The following is a 16,398-nucleotide window of genomic DNA, read 5'->3' on the forward strand; positions in this document are numbered from 1 at the left end:
TTGCTGCCTGCTCAGTTGAGCAGCTCAAAATCAGGAATCGTCAGCTCCTGACGTCTCCGGGAGTAAAAGTAATCCGACCAGTTTCTGCCAGGCAGTAATATTAAAATCACCCCATAACTTCCGGTGCACAATTTTTCACGGTTGGGGTTAATTCTTAGATCTGGACTTTGTTGCCTTGCTAAAGGGCACAAAGTGGAAGGAACAGATTTGAAATTAAGGACGATTCACTTACAGAAACTATTAAACAAGGAAACAGTGTTTCAAAAGCCCAAAGTGCAATAATCTATTAACAGAGCCATTAATCTTAACTGCAATGAACCACATCACAACTGTAGAGAGAATATACATTACCATAATAACATGTGACATGTATGCAACACTTTGATTTATGTATACAAAACAATAATGCAGCATTTTCTCACTATTTTCTATTCTTTTGCTTTAAGTATTTTTGTTTGTTGTGTTTTTGTGCTTTCAACATTTTGTGTCAAGAGTAACTTGTCAGTTGATGGAAATTATTGATTTTAGTGCTGAGAGTTAACTGTTTATTTTCAAAATTTTTATTGCAACCTTTTCACATAATCTGAACCCTATACCCCATACAAATGCTGTGTATTTTATATTTCATTTATTTGAGTGAAACAATTATACAGTGTTTAAAAAGGAGTAAACACTCCTTCAAGTCGAATATCTGCACATCAATTAAACGCTTAATACTATTTCACAACATTGAAATTGTTTTGTAGTTTGGAAAGTTACTAAAACATTGCAACTGAAACCAGTTTGGTGGATGTGGTCTTTTTTCTTACTGTTGATATATCTTATTGTTATTTCAGGAGTTTGGAGAAACAGCTTTCCATCGATTTTGGGCAAAATGATGAATTTGCATATATGTTCAGCAAATGCCAAGAAGTAGCAAAGAGTAAGTTTTTTCCCCCATGTTTTTCAATTTTTAAATGAGCATGTTTTTTCTACATAATTGTTTGGCTTGTAATTGTGAAACTAGGCAAACCCTAAACCAAACTATTCAGATCACGTTTTGAGGAGGCCCTTCTTGATTAGGCAATTCTTCTTGGGAAACTCAAAGCAGCAATTGTATTTATGCTAGATTGCTCCTCCTGTGGTCAATTTGCTTCTACTAATGTCGGGACCATATGATGTGGAATCATCTGTTGCTAGGCAACAACCTATGCCAATGTAGAAGTGGCCATGCATAAAAAATTACTCTTGGCAGTGGGGTGCAAGTGTGAACATTTTAAAATGAGATACAATCACTGAATGAATATGTAATGAGATATTAACAGAAAGATTTTACAGGACATTGTATTTTAGTGTAGTTAGGAAGGCTGATTAAATAGAGCAGTCAATCCAGTCAACTCAGTGACAGATTATATATTCATTGCGTTGTAGGAATGAAAACCCTTTAAAAGTAGCACTACAAAACTTTCAAGAATGAATCATTTTATATTCTTTATTCAATGCCAACTGTCTGCATTTGCTAAGTGAAATCAGTGCAGCTAGACTCTCGCTTGCTCTCTCTCATCTCACTTATCCTGTGTCTTGTGGCAGACCAGTCTTAAAAGCCTATATGTCGTCTTAAAGCAGTCCCAGCACAAATGACTAGGATTGCAGACTCTTTATACTTTAGGCAGGAAATGGCTCTGAGTGGAAACAAGGATCAAATTCAGTGCATTAACCACCAGATTCAGATAGATGCAGTGTTGGAGATGGGGTTTGGATGGCATTGAATTGGGAGGAGAGAGAATGGATTGCTATGAAACGGGATAGGGGAGCAGAATGCCAATGAAAGAGGTGGGAGTCGATGACACTGAAAGGGAAAGAAACCAATGGCAATAACAGGGTGAAATTTCTGGTTTTAAACAAAAGAAATTGATGGGCAATGAAGGAGGAAATGAATGGCAGTGAAAGGAAAGAAGAGTGGATATGGATGGTAATAGATGGAGAGGAAGAGGGCAGTAGCTGGTAATGGTTCTTTAGACAGAAAAAGAGGAGAAATTGGGACTGGTGCTTTGGGATGGGGAGGAAGGAGAATATCAGTATTCATTGAAATGTGGAGGAAGTGTATCAGCTGGAACTGTGGGGAGAGGCAAAGAATTCTAGAATGAACACAGTGGGGGAAGGAAGAAGCTTAATGCAGTTGGAGGTTGATGGGAGCGGTTGAAGTGTGCCAGTATGAACTCAGTGGATTGGAGAACATGTCTCTGAAAGAGTGGAGAGTTAGATGGGGTACAGTATCTCTATGAACTGGGTCTGCAGCAGATGGAGTCTTTGAGAATGGTCTTCTGTTGTCTCTTAAGAAATCTTTCTATGTGAGCAAGAATAATATAACACTGGTTTGTCATTCTTAAATAAGCACATTCAACTTTGCTGGATTTTAATTTAAAAAAGTTATTGTTAAATTATACAGCAGACTACTCCTAATTCAATTAAAGGTGTCAGTGTTGGCACCAAATTGGTCAGATTTGCAGATATCATTGAATTATCAAAGGTAGCAGAAATTAAAGAAACAGCACAGAATTACAGAATGAGTTAAACAGAACATGTGAAAGAGTAGAACAATGGCAGATGAAATTTAATACTAACAAATGTAAAGTACTATACATAAGAAGGAAAATGGGTGACACACACATTCCATGAGTGGTGTTGAAATAGGCTGGAAAGGATGGAATTTTACAGAGGTATATAAAATAGTTAAGGGAATGGAAATGATAAATCCAGAATACTGTTTCAATTTTAACTGTGGGATGAAACAGCAATACAATTTCAAACTAGTAAAAGGAAAATTTAAAACAGATAGGAAATTCTTCCTCACACAAAGAATGATCAACACTTAGTGGAGGTATAAAATCACAAGTAATTTGAGAAAAATTTATAAATGCAGCAGTGGGGAGAGTATATGGGGCATGAAATTCGGGTCTGTAGTGACACTGGCAAGGGTGCTACTGATGCCAATCACCCTCCTGGGGATGCGTGTTGCACCACCGCACTTCCGGTATGACTAAGGGAGGACACATTGGGAGCCCCTTCCTGGTCTCTGCCCAGACACTCAACTTCATCCTGTGAAGCCTGGACCTCTGCTGGAGCTGGAACTGCTTTGGCCTCCTTCATGAACGTAGCCCATTTCAGTTCCTCAACCATATGCTCCATCTCTGCCAAACGCTCTTCCATCTCTTCAGACAGGGTTAGACACTGAGAGTCATGCGAGGTGTTCAGCTATGACGTCGCCTGCGATGTCCATTGGGTAGAATTGGCTGCCTGGATCTTGTCGGCCACACAAAAAAAATTGCTAAGATTTGGTGCCTGTTTTGTGGAATCCTGCTGACTCTGCCAAAAATGTGAACACAGGAAAAAGCACATTGAATGCGTGAAGATTCCAGCTCAGTATCTCTTTATTCTACTGGCACAAAACAGGAAAGTACACTCATGAAGACTAAAACGTATCTTAAAGAAACAAACTCATTTACAGTGGAATAAAAACAAAATACTGCGGATGCTGGAAATCTGAAATAAAAACAAGAAATGCTGGAACCACTCAGCAGGTCTGGCAGCATCTGTGGAAAGAGAAGCAGAGTTAATGTTTCGGGTCAGAGACAGCAGGAGGACAAAGAGACAGAGAGAGAGCTGAGGGACAGAGAGAGAGGAGGGGACAGAGAAAGAGAGCTCGGGGGGATAGAGGAAGAGAGAGGTGGGGGTGGACAGAGAGAGTGGGGACAACATGGGGAAGCAACAAAGACGGGGGAACAACAGGGGGGCAACACGGGCGGGGGTTGCAACACAGGCAGGGTTGCAACACGGGCAGGGGAACAACACGGGGGTTGAACACAGAGGGATGGGACAGAAAGGGAGGGGGAGAGAGACAGAAAGAGAGAGAGATAGACAGGGAGAGAGAGGAGGGAGAGAGAGCAATCAAGATCACTCCTGACAGATGGACATCTATCCGGATATACTCTACATCGCTACATAAGTGTGCGGGCTGATATTGACTACTTGTGCAAACAAAAAAATGCCAGGTATCTCACTAAATCAGTATCCAACATAGTGAAGAGAAAGTAAGTCAATAAATTAGTCGTCTCATTTAAAGCTTCTTCACAAAAATGCACATTTGTTATTTTGATTAATATTAAGATAAATTTTTAATGCCTTTATCTTTCCGAAATTGTCTCACCGGCACCCTTTGTAAGACAAATATTATAATGTGGCCTCCCAAAAGGTTGGAGACCCCTGCTCCAAGCCTTTAACTTTGTTTTTTTAACATAACTTAGCAGCTCGGTTATTTTAAAACACAAGGCTTGTGTTATGTAAACATTTTAAAATGTCAAATGTCACTTAGGGAATGTCTCCATTTCCACTAATATATTGGAGTTTTTTGAAGAAGTAACATGTGCTGTGGATAAAAGGGAACCAGTGGATGTACAGTACTGTACTGTGCTTAGATTTCCAGAAGGCAGTTGATAAGGTGCCACATCAAAGGTTGTTGCAGAAAATAAAAGCTCATGGTGTAGGGGGTAACATTTTGACATGGGTAGAAGATTGGCTAGCTAAAAGGAAACAGAGAGTAGGCATAAATGGGTCATTTTCTGGTTGGCAAGATGTAAAGAGTGGTGTGCCACAGGGATCAGTGCTAGGGCCTCAACATTTTACAATTTATATAAATGACTTGGATAAAAGGACCGAAAGTATGGTTGCTAAATTTGCTAATGACACAAAGAGAGGTAGGAAAGTAAGTTGTGAAGAGGACAAAAGGAGGCTACAAAGGGATATAGTAGGTTAAGTGAGTGGGCAAATGGAGTATAATGCGAGAAAATGTGCAATTGTGCATTTTGGCAGGAAGTATAAAAAAGAAGCATATTATCTAAATGGTGAGAGATTGCAGAGCTCTGAGATGCAGAGGGATCTGGGTGTCCTAGTGCATGAATCGCAAAAGGTTAGTATGCAGGTACAGCACGTAATTAGCAAAACTAATAGAACGTTATCATTTATTGCAAGTGGAATTGAATGCAAAAGTAGGGAGGTTATGTTTCAGCTATACAGGGCATTGGTGAGACCACATCTGGAGTATTGTGTATAGTATTGGTCTCCTTATTTAAGGAAGGATGTAAATGCGTTGGAAACAGTTCAGAGAAGGTTTACTCGACTAATACCTGGAATGGGTGGGTTCTTTTATAAGGAAATGTTGAACAGGCTAGGTTTTTATCTGCTGGAGTTTAGAAGAGTAAGAGGCAACTTGACTGAAACATAGAGTCACAGAGAGATACAGCACTGAAACAGGCCCTTCGGCCCACCAAGTCTGTGCTGACCATCAACCACCCATTTATACTAATCCTACATTAACCCCATATTTCCTACCACATCCCCACAATTCTCCTACCACCACCTACACTAGGGGCAATTTACAATGGCCAATTTACCTATCAACCTGCAAGTCTTTGGCTGTGGGAGGAAACCGGAGCACCCGGCAGAAACCCACGCGGTCACAGGGAGAACTTGCAAACTCCGCACAGGCAGGACCCAGAACTGAACCCGGGTTGCTGGAGCTGTGAGGCTGCGGTGCTCACCACTGCACCACATATAAGATCCTGAGGGGTCTTGACAGGGTGGATGTGGAAAGGATGTTTCCTCTTGTGGGAGCATCAAGAACTAGGGGTCACTGTTTAAAAATAAGGGGTCACCCTTTTAAGACAGAGATGAGGAGAAATTTTTTTCTCTTTGAGGGTTGTGAGTCTTTGGAACTCTCTTCCTCAAAAGGAAGCAGAGTCTTTGAATATTTTTAATGCAGAGGTAGATGGGTTCTTGATAATCAAGGGGGTGAAAGGTTATTGGGGGTAGGTGGGAGTGTAGAGTTGAGGTTACAATCTGTTCAGCCATGATCTTATTGAATGGCGGAGCAGAATCGAGGGGCCGAGTGGCCTACTCCTGCTCCTAATTCATATGTTCATATGTTCTACGCTCTGGCCCACATTACTTTCACTCCAGACACAAGCTCAGTGACATGTTAAAAGTTACTGGACTTTTATTTCTATATAAATTCCGCAATTTCGCTCCTATCCATTTGGAATCACATTGTTCCAGAACTTGTATTGAGGGGAAAATAGGCAAGAAAATCCAAGGAAGCTCCAGACGTCAGCACTGTAAGTTCCTCATGAAGACAAGAGTATGGTGTATGGAGTGATATTGGCAAAAACAGGAAACAGCGACCTGTATACAATAGTTAGTAAATACAATTTAACGGATAGCTTTAATAAGCCTTAATCTATGATGAACTGTCTATGATTCCTTAACAAAATCCATGCTGTATTTGCAGTTTTAAATGCTGTCGGGGAAGACATAGTAAAAATTTATTATGTTTCAATGACCATGTTAGAAATAGTCATTAACTGATTTTTTTTTCTGTGAATTGGATTACAATACAATGTTTTGCAAGTATATCAAAGATCAGTAACTGCAATGTGCATCATTTACTATCCAGTTTGAGGACAGATAACCTGAGTGGCCAATATCATTTGAAAGTTGTCTGTATCATATAATTATATTATGTTATAAGTGCACCTTTACCAACAGGCAAGAGATTTGGCTTGGACATAAATTGGTTAGCCTGGAGTACAATCTTACAAATAAATAGTGACTAAACATTTTGTAATTGAATAACGCATTCAGTAACAAACGCTCAACTTTTTGCAGAAAATCCTTTTGCTAATTATCTTGTCAGAGCTGAATCGGAATCAACAGTGATACACTGAGATATAGACATATGTAAATTTTAGAGAATCGCTTTATTGGAGGAACTGGAGGGCATTATTTTATTTGTAATTGTGTTTATCTAATTTTGTCACAAGCTTTGGTGAGCAAATGACATTTTGTCCATGAGAGATTCTGTTGTTTCTGTATTTTAGAATCTAGGACCTAGTTTAACAGCCTATCAAGATGAATAAGCTAGTTTTGGCTACCTACCATTAATCTCTAAAATAAAAGCAAAATACTGCAGATGCTGGAAATCTGAAATAAAAACAGAACATGCTGGAAATATTCAGCAGGTCTGGCAGCATCTGTGGAGAGAGAAGCAGAGTTAACATTTCAGGTTGGTGACCTTTCATCAGAACTGGCAAAGGTTAGAAATGTAATAGGTTTTAAACAAGTAAAGTGGAGGTTGATGCGGAGGTGTGGGGGGAGAACAAAAGGGAAGGTTTATGATAGGGCTGGAGAGATTAACTGACAAGGAGGTCATGGAGCAAAAGCAAAGAGAGTGTGCTAAAGGTGTGGTGAAAGACAAAGCATTAGTGCAGAGAGAGTGTTAATGACAGAATAATAATAGCCCCAGCCAAAAGCACAAAGATGAAAAAACCAGTAGGCAGGCACAAGATTAAAAAAATGATGAAACAAAATACAATAAAATAAAAATTAAAATAGGGCCAGTCATGCTCTGAAATTATTGAACTCAATGTTCAGTCCGGTAGGCTGTAGCATGCCTAATTAAAAAATGAGGTGCCGTTTCTCGAGCTTGTTATTCTTTCAATTTAGTATACTGTATTTGCTGCTCACAGTGCAGTCTTCTCTACATTGGGGTGACCAAACACAGATTGGGTGACTGCTTTGCAGAATATCTCCACTCAGTCTGAAAACATGACTCTGAGCTTCCAGTCGCTTGCCATTTCAACACCCCCTTGCTCTCATGCCCACATCTCTGTCCTGGGCCTGCTGCAGTATTCCAGTGAACATCAACGCACACAAACATACAATGGCACAGAGCGGACACCATTCGTGGAGGAAAGTAATGCATTACCTCCCTTCATGCCTACAGAGCTTTGCCTCCAGTAGTCCCACCTCCCTCCCACCTTCAAGTATGCAGAACTTTGCCCCCTGTAATCCCCCCCCACCTCCCTTCAAGTGTGCAGATTTGAGACCCCTGTAATACACCCCCCCCACCCCCCATATCCCTTCAAGCTTTCAGAGTTCAGCCCTCTATACATCCGGACTTACCTTCACTGTGAGCGAGTACTCCTGCTTCCGATGTCCTGTCAGCTTCTCAGGTTCGTGAACGGGACAGCACACGATGGTCGCCCATTCAACCTAAAATGCCGAAGTGCGGATTGAGAGGTGGTGGGATGCATAATCGGGAGAGGTAAGTAGCCCTTTACATATTATAATTGGGCTGTTGCTGTCGAGCGGCGGGGGGGCCGCACCGAGGTCCCGCTGCCACCGTAATATGCGGCGGGGCCATCTCGGCATCGTAAGTCGAGGTGGGCCTCTTCCACAAGTATTTTACGGGCCTTTTCACCACAATCTATGACACCAAGGGGCTGGTAAAATCCAGCCCAGTGTGAATTCACAGAAATCATTCGATAAGGTCCATCTACCTCCCTGTGACATGCTGTAGCTAGCTCTATTTTGTCAACAAAAGTAATTCGCATTGGCATTGCATACTATTTTGCTTGAATCGTAGAATAATAGAAAGTTTACGGCACAGAAAGAGGCCATCATGTCTGCGCGGCCGAAAAAAGAGCCACCCAGCCTAATCCCACTTATTGCTAGCTAGCTAACACAGTTGTGCTGCTCTCCATTGAAGTTTGTATGCTTAGCTACTTTATTTATAGGGAGAAATGTGTTTGAAATAGGACTGTGCTTTGATGGCATTAGATTGGCTATACACTTTATATACAGATTAATTGCTCCCATGTCCGTGGCTGAGTTAATAATTTTGTCAAATGTCCGTAGTGCAACATGTTGATACCTATCCCTGCCCCCATGTCACTCTGCTCCTGAACCCTCTTTAGAATTTATCCTTTATTTTATATTGCCTCTCTTCGTTCTTCCTCCCAAAATAGATCACTTATTTACTATTTATTTTGTGCAATTATTGTATAAGTGTCATTTTTATTTAAAAATTATATCAAGAGTAGTCTGTAGAAAGTTTTATTGGGCCAGATTTTGCTGCAGCAGGGCATTTTGCAGCATGCTTTGTTAGTTAGATTTGTTTGTGAAGGTTTTGGTTTAAAAATGTTTTTGAGTGCATAGTTGCTGCAAGTCTGAGCTAATAATGGTGCAGTGAGGGCAACAGAGCATATGGGACCTTGGTAAACAACTGAACAAACAATGTAACTACTTAATGAGATTAAAGAATTGAGAAATAAAGAGAGGAAGAAGGATGAATTAGTGTGTGTGAATTCAATGTCACATCAGGAACAGAAAGAGAAAGAAAGATTGTATTAAAAGAGAGAAAAAAAGACAGAAAGAAAGAAAAAGAAGAAAAATTAAAAATGTAAAATTTGACATTTTTAAATCTCCAAAAACAGGCACAACATTTACAATGGTTTACTATCCGGGCAAGAAAGGTTGATTGGCAACTATTAACAATTATCATGTGTTTAAAAAGATACTTGCACTATTATTTATTAGATTTAACTTTCTGCAGGATGTTTAATGGGCAAGTAATGTGCAAATGTGGCAATTTCAAGAAAATCATGTGGAGGTTTAGGGCAAAATGCCGTTCTCGCAAAGCTAACAGTGGAATAGTGCAAATCGTTCAGTAGTTTGTCATGATTTGCAATTCACAGGTACAGGGTACCTTTTTCTTGCTACAGTTTGCTGGCCAATTTGTACATTAATAACGGCGCACACCATTCAGACAGTGTTATTTTTTTCAGCAACAACTGGCCCATTAGCTATATCACGATTATTGACTAGTTTGTGTGCTTTGAATTGGCAGATATGTTCAATTCTATCCTATCTTTGTTAAGATACGTTTACAGACTTTGTCCATTTGAAAAGAATTGTACAGAAACTGAAACGAGATGGGTGTGAAATTAATTTGGGGTAAGTAATTGTTCACATTGTATCTGGGGAAATTATTTTTTTCTTGAAACGAATTTTCATTGATTAGATTTACTTTTTGTTGGTAAATGTCGTCTTGTCTGGCATGGCTGTTCATTCATCGTGCTGTTTGTCTAAATTATGGCCACTTCCAAACATGGGGCAATTTGAAATCTGTAGGATCAACTTTCACTTTGAGTGCTGTTTGGTGAGTGGGCTTATCACCTTCACCTGATTGATTCAGGCCTCTCCCTGAAACTTTTTAATGGTCAGATCTCATTTCAGTTTCATTGGCGAGCTGCACACACATTTTCCAACTTTGGCGGGGCTGCCTACAATTAGGACCGAATTTTCACCAGTTCCGGCACCTATTTAAAGTAAGTTTGCACTTTGTAAAGCAAGCACTTTTTTCAAGTGAGCTTCTGTGGTTGTTGCAGCTGATCATTCAGTGAGAAATGGCTCATGTAAGGGCACCCAGGTTTTTGGATGCATTGATGGAGATCTTGCTGTAGCAAGATTTGGTAAATGTAGTTTTGCCTGGCATGGCTGTTCATCCATCAAATCACAGCCGCTCTGCTGAAGCACAGCCTCCTCGAGCACGGCTCCTCATTAAACTGTAGGTACATTTTGGGTCTTATGTGATGAGTGTGGATGCCTTCTTGCTGCCCCTCCTTGCTAGTCTGCTCTATGGTACAGCTGCAGCTGCTTATGGTATGTCCAGCTACTGTTTTTCACTCGAAGGGAATTTCCAACACCACTCCCATTGTCCAGAGTATTGTGAGCATCTCTGAGCCTCATGAAATGTTACAAGCAGCGAAAAAGTCTTCAATATTCACATTCCGAATTAAACTGTTGGTGTATGGAGGATGCATGAGTTTGAAGAATGAGGATGATCCTATAAAAAAGAGGAGTACTTTATTAAATTTATTGGGCCAAAAAATTATTTCGTAACTGCCCAGTTTACTTTTAAGGAAGTGCATATGATTGTGTATGTTCTGCTTGTTCCATTGTGTGATTTGGTCTATGAGACTGATGGCCCAAGTCACCAGAACAAGTGATTTCTTCTCATCATTATTCTGTGACATGATTAGTAAGTTTACTGAGAATTGGATTGACGTTGCAGCTGCATGAAAATTTCGTGATGACTTTGTGTGAAATAACATATCATGGTCAATAGAGAGATACAGTACTGAAACAGGCTCTTCGGCCCACCGAGTCTGTGCCGACCAGCAACCACCCATTTATACTAATCCTACATTAATCCCATATTCCCTACCACATCCCCACAATTCTCCTACCTACACTAGGGGCAATTTACGATGGCCAATTTACCTATCAACCTGCAAGTTTTTGGCTGTGGGAGGAAACTGGAGCATCCGGCGGAAACCCACACGGTCACAGGGAGAACTTGCAAATTCTGCACAGGCAATACCCAGAACCAAACCTGGGTCACTGGAGCTGTGAGGCTGCAGTGCTAACCACTGCGCCACTGTGCCGCCCTCACAGCAGGTGATATTTCTAGGATTAATTTAAAGACATATTTAAGATTCCATTGAGAGCAGAACATTTATACAACAAACTGAATACCCTAACAGGATGGTGAGTTATGAGTCTTACTGAAGTATGAAAGAACTGTGTTCTCATCAGTGTTACTGCATTATTTTTAGGTGAAGAAAGCATTCTGAAATAATATTTTTCTTAACACAATCATGTTGTCGGTGACACTAGATGGGTTAAAAAGAAAGACTTTCATTTATAAAGCACCTTTCATGACCTCAGGACATCCCAAAGCACTTTATAGCCAATTAAGTACTTTAAAAGTGTAGTCACTACTGTAATGTAGAAAACGTGGATGTCAAATTTACACAGCAAGATCCCACAAACGGATGACAATCTATTTCAGTAATGTTGCTTCAGGGATAAATATTGACCAGGATACAGGAGAAAGCTCCTCTGCTCTTCTTCAAGACTGTGTCATGGGATGTTTTACATTCACTGGAGAAGGCATATAGGTGCTTGGTTTAACTTCTCAAGGGACAGCACATCTGATAGTGCAGCACTTCCTCAGTACTGCTCTGGAGTGTCGGCTTATATCTTGCATTCAGGTCTCCTGAGTGGGACTCCAATGGGAATCTACAACCTTCTGACTCAGAGACAAAAGTGCTACCACTGACCCAAAGCTGACACTGTTAATTTAATGTAATTCTTTGAATTTTTCAGCATAGTACTGGAAAGACTGGCTGTGCTTAGAGTGGATAAGTCGCCTGGTCCAGATGGCTTGCATCCCAGGAAACAGGAGTGGAGATAGTGGAAGGGATTGCCTTAATATTCTAATCTTCCCCAGTTACAGGACAGATGCCAGAGGCAGGAAGAGTGACGAGGTCCTACAGGGGGAGTTCAGGGAGTTAAGTAGAAAGTTAAAAAACATTTGAAGGACTTCTAGGGTTGTAATCTCGGGATTACTCCCTGTGCCACGTGCCAGTGAGGCTAGAAATAGGAAGATAGTGCAGCTAAACACGTGGCTGAACAGCTGGTGTAGGAGGGAGAGTTTCAGATATCTGGATCATTGGGATCTCTTCCGGGACAGGTCGGACCTGTACAAGAAGGGTTGCATCTAAACTGGAGGGGCACAAATATCCTGGCTGCGAAGTTTGCTAGCGCCACACGGGAGGGTTTAAACTAGTGTGGCAGGGGGGCTGGGAACCAGAGCAGTAGGTCAGCAGGTGAAATACCTGAGGGGGAACTAGTAAATAAGGCCAGTAAGACTATGAGGAAGAGCAGGCAGGGAGATGTTACTGAGCACAGCGGGACTGGTGGTCTGAAGTGTATTTGTTTCAATGCAAGAAGTCCAACAGGTAAGGCAGATGAACGTAGAGCTTGGATTAGTACTTGGAACTATGATGTTATTGCTATTACAGAGACTTGGTTGAGGGAAGGACAGGATTGGCAGCTAAATGTTCCGGGATTTAGAAGCTTCAGGCGGGATACAGGGGGATGTAAAAGGGGTGGGGGAGTTGCATTACTGGTTAAGGAGAATATCACAGCTGTACTGCGGAAGGACACCTCGGAGGGGTCATGCAGCGAGGCAATATGGGTAGAGCTCAGGAATAGGAAGGGTGCAGTCACGATGTTGGGGGTTTATTACAGGCCTCCCAACAGCCAGCAGGAGATAGAGGAGCAGATATGTAGACAGATTTTGGAAAGATGTAAAAGCAACAGGGTTGTAGTGGTGGGTGATTTTAACTTCCCCTATATTGACTGGGACTCACTTATTGCTAGGGGCTTGGATGGGGCAGAATTTGTAAGGAGCCTCCAGGAGGGCTTCTTGAAACAATATGTAGATAGTCCAACTAGGGAAGGGGCCGTACTGGACCTGGTATTGGGGAATGAGCCCGGCCAGGTGGTCGAAGTTTCAGTAGGGGAGCATTTCGGGAACAGTGACCATAGTTCCGTAAGTTTTAAGGTACTTGTAGATAAGGATAAGAATAGTCCTCTGGTGAAGGTGCTATATTGGGGAAGGCTAATAATAATATTAGGCAGGAACTGAAGAATTTAGACTGGGGGCAGCTGTTTGAGGGTAAATCAACATCTGACATGTGGGAGTCCTTCAAATGTCAGTTGATTAGAATCCAGGACCGGCATGTTCCTGTGAGGAAAAGGGATAAGTTTGGCAAGTTTCGGGAACCTTGGATAACGAGGGATAATGTGAGCCTACTCAAAAAGAAAAAGGAAGCATTCGTAAGGGCTGGAAGGCTGGGAACAGACAAAGCCCTTGAGGAATATAAAGAAAGTAGAAAGGAACTTAAGCAAGGAGTCAGGAGGGCTAAAAGGGGCCATGAAAATTCACTGGCAAACCGGATTAAGGAGAATCCCAAGGCTTTTTATACGTATATAAAGAACAAGAGGGTAGCCAGGGAAAGGGTTGGCCCACTCAAGGACAGAGGAGGGAATCTATGTGTGGAGCCAGAGGAAATGGGCGAGGTACTAAATGAGTACTTTGTATCAATATTCACCAAAGAGAAGGACTTGGTGGATGATGAGTCTAGGGAAGGGAGTGTAGATAGTCTGGGTCATGTCGATATCAAAAAGGAGGAGGTGTTGGGCGTCTTGAAAAGCATTAAGGTAGATAAGTCCCCAGGGCCTGATGGGATCTATCCCAGAATACTCAGGGAGGCAAGGGAGGAAATTGCTCAGGCCTTGACAGAACTCTTTGATCCTCATTGGCTACAGGTGAGGTCCCAGAGGACTGCAGAATAGCCAATGTTGTTCCTTTGTTTAAGAAGGGTAGCAAGGATCATCCAGGAAATTATAGGCCGATGAGCCTTACGTCAGTGGTAGGGAAATTATTGGAAAGGATTCTTCGGGACAGGATTTACTCCCATTTGGAAACAAATGAACTTATTAGCGAGAGACAGCATGGTTTTGTTAAGGGGGGGTCGTGTCTCACTAACTTGATTGAGTTTTTTGAGGAAGTGACGAAGATGATTGATGAAGGAAGGGCAGTGGATGTTGTCTACATCGACTTCAGTAAAGCCTTTGACAAGGTCCCTCATGGCAGACTAGTACAAAAGGTGAAGTCACACGGGATCAGAAGTGAGCTGGCAAGATGGATACAGAACTGGCTTGGTTATAGAAGACAGAGGGTAGCAGTGGAAGGATGCTTTTCTGAATGGAGGGATGTGACTAGTGGTGTTCCACAGGGATCAGTGTTGGGACCTTTGCTGTTTGTACTATATATAAATGATTTGGAGGAAAATGTAGCTGGTCTGATTAGTAAGTTTGCAGACGACACAAAGGTTGGTGGAGTTGTGGATAGTGATGAGGATTGTCAGAGGATACAGCAGGATATAGATCGGGTGGAGCCTTGGGCGGAGAAATGGCAAATCGAGTTTAATCTGGACAAATGTGAGGTAATGCATTTTGGAAGGTCTAATACGGGTGGGAAGTATACAGTAAATGGCAGAACCCTTAGGAGTATTGACAGGCAAAGAGATCTGGGCGTACAGGTCCACAGATCACTGAAAGTGGCAACACAGGTGGATAAAGTAGTCAAGAAGGCATACGGCATGCTTGCCTTCATCAGTCGGGGTGTAGAGTATAAAAATTTGCAAGTCATGCTGCAGCTGTACAGAACCTTAGTTATGCCACACTTGGAATATTGCGTGCAATACTGGTCGCCACACTACCAGAACGATGTGGAGGCTTTGGAGAGGGTACAGAAGAGGTTTACCAGGATGTTGCCTGGTCTGGAGGGTATTAGCTATGAGGAGAGGTTGGATAAACTCGGATTGTTTTCACTGGAATGACTGAGGTTGGGGGGGGTGGCGACATGATAGAGGTTTACAAAGTTATGAGTGGCATGGACAGAGTGGATAGTCAGAAGCTTTTTCCCAGGGTGGAAGAGTTAGTTACTAGGGGACATAGGTTTAAGGTGCGAGGGGCAAAGTTTAGAGGGGATGTGCGAGGCAAGCTTTTTTACACAGAGGGTGTTGAGTGCCTGGAACTTGCTGCCGGGGGAGGTGCTGGAAGCAGGTACGATAGCGACGTTTAAGGGGCATCTTGACAAATACATGAATAGGATGGGAATAGAGGGATACGGACCCCGAAAGTGCAGAAGGTTTTAGTTTAGGCAGGCATCGGGATCGGCGGAGGCTTGGGGGGCCGAATGGCCTGTTCCTGTGCTGTACTGTTCTTTGTTCTTTGATTGGAAAGTAGCAAATATGACACTCTTTGTCAAGAAAGGGTGTAAGGACATTCCTAGTAACTACAGGCCAGTCAGTTTACCATCAGTGGTGGGAAAGTTTTTAGAAATAATAATCAGGAAAAAAAATATCAACAGACACTTACAGAGGTTTGAGTTAATTAAGGAGAGGCAGCACAGATTTCTAAAAGACAGATTTTGCTTGACTAATCTGACTGAATTTTTTGATGAAGTACAGAGAGGGTTGATGAAAGAAATGCAATGGATGTTGCCTATATGGATTTCAAGAAACCATTTGACAAGGTACTACATAAAAGGCTGGTTAACAAAATTGAGGCTCATGGAATAGGACGGTCAGTGTCAGCTTGGATTAAAAATTGGCTTAAGGACAGAAAACAGTGAGTCGTGGTCAATGGTTGCTTTTCAGACTGGAGGATAGTAGACAGTGGTGTTCCCCAAGGGTCAGTGCTAGGACCACTACTTTTTTCATATAAATAAATGACTTAGATATTGGAATACAGAGTAAAATTTCAAGATTTGTGATGATGCCAAACTTAGAGATATGTATAGAGACTGGGTCATTGAATATATTCAAGGCTGTGTTAGATAGATTCTTGATAGACAAGCAAGTCAAGTGTTATGGGGGACTGACAGGAAAGTGGAGTTGAGGGCACATTCAGATCAGCCAAGATCTTATCAAATAGCGGAGCAGGCCTGAGGGGCCAAAAGGCCTACTCACAGAATCACAGAATTGTTACAGCACAGAAGGAGGTCATTCGACTCATCATGTCTGCACCAGCTCTCCTCTGCTCCGAATTCATATAATTGTATATTCGTAGAGGTGTGGCAAACAGTGAGGGTGATACAAATCG

The sequence above is a fragment of the Heterodontus francisci genome, chromosome 8 (genome assembly GCF_036365525.1).
Source record: "Heterodontus francisci isolate sHetFra1 chromosome 8, sHetFra1.hap1, whole genome shotgun sequence".
In the NCBI taxonomy this organism is placed as follows: domain Eukaryota; kingdom Metazoa; phylum Chordata; class Chondrichthyes; order Heterodontiformes; family Heterodontidae; genus Heterodontus; species Heterodontus francisci.